Source organism: Psammomys obesus, unplaced genomic scaffold (assembly GCF_907164565.1).
Source record: "Psammomys obesus unplaced genomic scaffold, mPsaObe1.curated_primary_1811, whole genome shotgun sequence".
Taxonomy (NCBI): Eukaryota; Metazoa; Chordata; class Mammalia; order Rodentia; family Muridae; genus Psammomys; species Psammomys obesus.
The window spans coordinates 5,427,174-5,434,170 of NW_026596427.1; the positions used below are offsets into that span (position 1 = coordinate 5,427,174).

Consider the following 6,997-nt stretch of genomic DNA (forward strand, 5'->3'; position numbering starts at 1 on the left):
TTGAACCTCAATCCTTTGGAACTCAGTGTTCTTAGCCACTGAGCCTCTCTTCAGCCTCGATGAATTTGTTAGGATTGAAGGTGGTAACTAAAATTCCCTCTTAATGAAAGAGAATCTGGCTGTATCTGTGTATACTCAAAGTGAGCATTTGGTGGCTTTTTGGTACCTTTTCTCAAGTATCACCTGTATTTTTCAGAAACTCTCTATAGATATTTATATATATTGTGTATTGTATAGTGTATTCATCTGCACTGGGGCAGTGACCTGACTGTCCATTCTTGCACTAGGTAGAAATCATTTTAGTGGCACACTCAAATTCCAAAAGAACATTTAAAGTTTGTTCCTTGATTCAGGCCTGGTCTCCTTGCCCTCAGCTATATCATGAGTCTCGCCCTAATCACTCTGGCTGCTCATCCAGGCCACCACACATACACACTCAAATTATTGCACATTGATGAAATTGCAGTTACCACATGTCTTGGATTATAGTTTGTGACACTCTAAAGGAGGGCTCCATATCTAGCTGGTAAAAATATTAAAAATCCTAATTTGGATAGATATCATTTAGTGAGGCTTTTAGCACTTGACTCAAAACACAAACTTTGTCTACTTAGAGACAATGCCAGATGCAGATTAAAAATTATACAATTAGTAAATCATAGCAACGCCAACATAGCATTTTGGTTCATGTATGCCCTTTGAATTGCCTATTACAATATATTCCATAGTGATTTATACTTAGCTTTCACAAGAATTTCCAGTTTCTCATATCATCTTTCTATATGCCCTTTCTATGGGATGTTACCCTCTTTCTCATATGTAGCTGCTGCTACGCTCTGCCAGTGCGTTGTTAGTGACTATAATGTTTTTCTAACTAGATTCAGTGCTCTTAGAGGGAAGGTGGAACTTCCAGAAAAGCAATGCTTAATTAATACTTGTCCAAAAAAGTAATAAACATTTACAGTTTACTTTGTAATGAATTTGAGTAAAGTCATCAAATCCCACTTTATTTCACTTAGCATAAATGAGAAGAAAAAAGTATACAGCTAAGAAATAACACTCATATATAACATTTTCAAAAATGACTTTCAAAAATGACTTTTACTGTTGTTTCAACATTGTATGGTATCATATCTCCATGAAAATCTTATTTCCACTGTAATGTTACCTAATGTTTTAGTAAAAAACAGAATAAGGTTTTCCAGTTTGTTTCAATGGATTGAAACAAGTCCTAAACTGACAAGTGACTACAACCCCTTTATGCAGTTAACAAAGAGTATGGCACAAATCACTGCTTAGTTAAACTTTCAAAATGTAACACAACTACCTACATTTTACTAACATATGACAGGTCAAGAATGCATACATTGTTTTCCTCTGGTATTCTATGAACTCTCCACTAATTTAGAGGCTGACTGTTCTTCAAATACAAGGTTGAGACCATAAAAAGACTCATTACATGTGAGAGGACTTGTAGGGTAGGACCTTGGAATGAACACTGGCTTTGAACACACTGCCAGCCCTACCTTGAGCTCTTCTTTTTGGTACCCTTGCCTGATCTCTAAGAGCAATCTGCTAGAGATTAGGAAAGACACTAGGGAAAGTGCCATTGACTTTAGCTAAAACTTCCAGGAGTTCAGTCTTGGTGGTTTCAACACGCACTCTGGGACCTCACATTTCTCCTTCATGAAGATCACACCTAGGATGGACATCAAAAAACATGTCCTGGGCAATCCCCAATTGCTACTCAGACTTCCCTCAGTGGAGACACCCAGTTTTCCCACCAGCAAATAGGAGTGGGAGTTGGCATCTATTTCCTTCAACTCAAGAACAAAGACTAGTCCTGGGCATGCAGAAGTTCTCAGGAGTATCTCAAGGAACTGTTCCTTATACTTCTTGTTGACTATTGCCAGAATTTCACTCCTTGTAACAATCCTTTTCATATTAAACTTTCTAGCAGTAATTCTATCAGCACATTAACCGTCCTCATAGTAGGATCTTTAAGTATGTGCTTAATGCAGGTCCCTGCCTGAGTAGCAACTAAACTTTTCTTATCAGCAAGAACAGTAGCTCCCTTAACACCTACACTAGAGCCTGAGCAGGACACACCCACACCAAGGATTACAGGGCTATTCACTTCCTGAGGAGAAGAACCACCAGGAAAGCTGGATCCATCACTCTGGTCAACAGGAGGAAATGCTGCTTCCTCTGCAGTGGGCTGAACTGCTGGGAGACCCTTGCCCTCACTGCTTGTCTGTTGTTGTTTGGCTCTGGAGAGGCTCTTACTCTTTTGCCACTTAGGAAAGAGGACTGGGCTTAGGGCTGAAGCAGGAGCCCTGACAGGAAGAAATCTGGAAGGGTCAGAATGATAGCCTGTAAGAGCCACAGTACTACAGGGCACAGAATACCATGGATTTAATGAAGACCTGTTTTTTCAGCTTTCTAGGATATATTTCTAGGAACACTTCAGGCTTCCTGTACTGATAATCAACCTCTTTTAGGCAAACCATGTGGAGAAAATGAAAACTTGTCAGGCCTCTGTGTGAAAGTCTAATTTTAGGTCTTTTACTAGGTTTCCTTGGCAAGGGCTGTGCATATGGACCCACTTAAGCCACCATACAGGGGCAGAGGCATGTAAACGAATATCCACCCAGGACTGCCATACATTAGCACAGACCTGTGCCCCTACAACCCTACTTAGGCCTAGGCCACTGGAAACAGGTGGAGACCTATGCACATTCAGATTCAATTAGGCCTCCAGGTAGGTGCAAAGGCCTGTGCAGACAGACCCACTTAGGCCACCACACATGGGTAGAGACCTGTGTCCACACAAATCCACTGATCCTGACAAAAAGGCACGGAGGCTTGAACAGACAGACCCACTTATCCTGCCAGAAAGTCGGGGAAGCTTGTACAGACAGACTCACTTAAGCTCTTATACAGAATTGAGGTCAGTATAGGCTGACCCACTTAGGTGACAATACAGCATCAGAGTTCTGTTTATGTCCACCCTAGCCCCAGATCATGTAATCTTCAAGACTGCCTTCTCTAGAGTCTGTTAAAGCCTCACATTTACATTTTTGTTGTTTAAGTCAAACAGCATCTCACCAAGGTCCTCATTCCATGAGACCATCAGTAAAGCAGATAGGCTTTGTTTATGGGCACTTCCACTGGCTGAAGGCCTATAGGGGTCTTTCTGTGTTAAAGAACTCTCACAGGAGTGACAAGGAGGGTTGGGAAAGTTGAAGTTGTGACCATTTTAAGGAAGTTTACCCAACCAAAACACCCAGTAATATCTAGGATTGATCTCTGTGCTAACTGGATTCCAAGCCTCTTCTTCCTGAAACTGCAGGTGCAAACTTCCAGAAAGTGAAATGACCTTCAATTTTTGGCCCTCCCACTGTGTTCCTGTAGTTTTCTAAATAGAACTCTCCGTGGGTTCCTGTGGTCTACTAAACAGAACTTCTCACTGGTGGATTCTCATCTCTTTTCTTTTGTTCCAGAGGAAGAGGTTCCCTGGTATGAGTGCTTGTCTTTCTGAGCTTGGTCTTATTCATTTATTAGGCCTAGTCCCACCTTCACTTTTCATGCCTCTCCTTATGCTCTTAGATTTTCTTCTACCATCACCAGTCCTGCTTTCCCCTTCCCATTTCTCCCTCCTCTACTGTTTTCCCCAGTCCAATGATCTCATCTCTCCCTCCTATTACTAACCTCCAGTCACCTTCCTTCTCTCTCCTATCCTGATCCCCACGTTCCTACCTCCTTTAGCATAGAATATCCTCACCCTCCTACCCTCTTTCCTTCTTTCTTACCCCTCTTAACCTCTCTCCTCCCCTCCTTTAAAATCCCCTCCCTTTCCTACTTCTCTCCATTCCTTTTTTCTAATCTCCCCTCATCATCTCACTCCCCACCTTCTCCACTCTCCCCATTTGACTAATCACTTCCCTTATTTTGCCTTTCTTCTCTTCCCTACTCCAAATCTCTCCAGTTTCCTTTTCTTCGCTTTTCTCCTTTCTGACACTATTTCCTGTCTCTCCCCTACCCCACCTACCTCTCTCCTAATTTTGGCGCCTCTTTCCTCCCTTCCCCACCTATCCTCATTTCTCTTATTTTTTCCACTCTCCTTCCATCTCCACCTACTGCTCCTCTCACTTTTACTGCTTTCCTCACCTTTCTTCAAATCTTGCTCCTTCCTATCTTCTCCTCCCCACGTACCTTCCCCTCTATTCCTTTTTTTCCTCCTCTCCTCTCTTTCTCTTCCCCAACATTTCCCTCACCCTCCCCTCCAGCCCAGTCCTTTGAATCAGTGTGCTCTGGCTGCCCTAAAAATATTTTTGTACAGTTGGGCTTCAACTCTCAAGTCTCTGGATGGCTGGGAGTACAAGTGTACAACCATTGTTGTTTGTTCCCATAGAATCAGAAATTGCCTTTCTCAGGGGTGATATTTCTCATGCAGCAGTTTGGTTGTAGCATATATTAGACAAGCTGACAATCAGCCTGCCTCAGCTTCATGAGTTCTGAGATTACATGTCTGTGCCATCATACTTAAATCTCAGTAAGCTTTTCATTTTCATTGTTTGTAGGTTCTCAGCTACTTCCTTTCCAAATGATTTGTGGCAAACCCTCAAACTAAAGACATTAATCACTGTGAGTGCTAATATAAAGTACTAGTATGCATCATCCAGCCACTTCTGCCTGATCTGGTTGAGAAAGGTAGGTGATGGTAGAGAAAGGACAGGAGAGTGAGGTCTTGCAGAATTTGAAATACAGCTCTACTCTGTCCTCCCTTCACTTCTCTATGCTTTTGTCTAGGACTGGAAATAATACTTTTTCTCATATGAAATCATGCCCTTCCTCTAACCATGGCCTGGCAGTGTCTCTAAGGGGAAAGAGAGGGAGCTCTTTAGCTAGATAGCTATGGCTGCATCCTTTGCTGGCAAATATAATGCCGTGTTCAAAAATTTTAGGGTGAACTTGTATCCTTTGCAAATGTTAGTACTGATGATATTTGCTGTTATATTTTGATCCTCGTAGGCATTTTCTCTTAGTATTATAATGAATTTCTGACTAGATCTCTTCCACTAAACGGATTTCAAAGTAGTTTGCTACTATCATTGGACTCAAAAACTCAAATATTTATGCTACTTAATGACTCCATGTACAATAGCAGGTGCAGTTGCTTCCATACATTCCTTCACTAAGGAAGTTAGTGAAACAGGTCAAAGTTGAAAATATTCATTTCAGTTAATTATGTCATCTTTTATCATAGTCTACACAGCTGCTTCTGTGGTTCCACTTCTCCAGCCCTGTTTCTCTGTTGCTGCTGCTGCTGCTGCTGCCGCTGCTGCTGCTGCTGTTTCCATTGCTGTTGTGCACAATGATGGAATTGCACCCTTCTCTGGCAGAAATCTGAGCACTATAAGCGGCTGCTGCTGCTGCTGCTGCTGCATGCAGTACCAAGAGAATACGTTTCTCTGGCAGAAGTCTGAGCATTTTGGGTGATAAGAACCTCACAGGTTACCCTGTTTAGCTGGAAGTGTGGAAGGCAGATTTTCTTTACAAGTTTTACTGCTCTTTTTAAACAGCCTCTAGCATCGAAGGTTACAGCTCTTTTTGTAAAGTAGTATTAGTGGCAGATGGCAGGTGAATAACTGTGCTTGATCAGGTTACAGACTGAATGCTGATTCCAGAGTTTAAGGCTTCAAGACAGAGTTAGACATCTGCCTCATGAACAGCCAGTAGTGTAAACACCCCCAGTGATGGGCTTTGTGACATGACTCACCGACAAATGGTGACCAGCAGCATACTCTCACAGATAAAGGGGCAAACTTCAGCTGTAGCTGCAGTGATTCCACTGTGGCTGCTGCACCAGCAGTCAAGCCCAGGAGTCTTATGGTGAATTCTTCAAGGAGGAGGGAAACCCTTCTTACCCCAGAATAAACAGTGAGTCTCAGATGGTTATTGATGAAAGAGATGGTGCTGGCCTGTTTATTTCATGTGAAACAGGGACTTATAAACCTTGAGCAGTATGAGGGACTTGAGGATGAATGCATGCCATTGGCAGGGACAGGGTGCTGGAAATGTTGTATTTGCATAGGGAAAGAAAATAGGAGATAAGGCCATGTGACTGACCACCTGTAACCTTGAGGATGTATCACATGCTCCTGAGGCAGGCACAGAAAACAGCAAGGGAGCTTTGTCCCACAGTTTCTGTTCTCAGGATGAGATTTTAAGTCTCAAATGTGAGATTTCTAGGGTTTGAACATTTTCTGTCTCAGCATTTCCATGCCAGTTCTCCTGGAGGCATGGGCCCCGAGCCCCACAGCTTCTGTTTTATGGCTCATTCCTTCATAGATTCTAGTTCCACACAGAATGAGAATTTGAGAGGTTCTTTTCCTTTATTCCTTTAATTGTTCCATGATTGATTTCAATGATGAAGGGAGCAGGCTGAGCTTTGTTAGCATCTTCACAGCCACAGTAAGGCAAAAAGTAACAAAAATGTAAGGTTAATTGATATATTTTTTTTAATTTTTATTTTATGTACATTAGTGTGAAGGTATCAGATCCCTTGGAATTGACATTACAGTTATGAGCTGCCATGTGGGTGTTGGGAATCGAACCTGGGTCCTTTGAAAGAACACACAGTGCTCTTAACCACTAAGCCATCTCTCCAGCCCCAATATTTTCTTTGTTGACTAAACAGTAATTCTACTGAAGATTAAGTTTTCACATTTTTCAAAGAACTAATAATTAATTTTTATTACAAAATTTTATTAGCCTTTCAGTTTGTTGTAAAAAAAAATTATCTGGGAGAAAACAGATGACACTTTTCCTTTTGGATGATCCTTACTCCTATTGCTGCACATTATGAAAATCTAGTTACACCCGGTTTCCAGCAAATGACATAGCTTTTTTTCTTGAAAGCTGAGTAACACTTTATTGTGTATGTTTATATATATATATATATATATATATATATATATATATATATATATAT

The 6,997-nt window shown here is 41.5% G+C and overlaps 1 pseudogene; it reads right to left on the reverse strand.

Annotated features, from left to right (window-relative positions):
• Window positions 1-1,522: 1,522 nt before the first annotated feature.
• The window catches only part of LOC129669532 (melanoma-associated antigen B4-like), an 11,490-nt pseudogene continuing 6,015 nt past the window's right edge, over window positions 1,523-6,997 (reverse strand).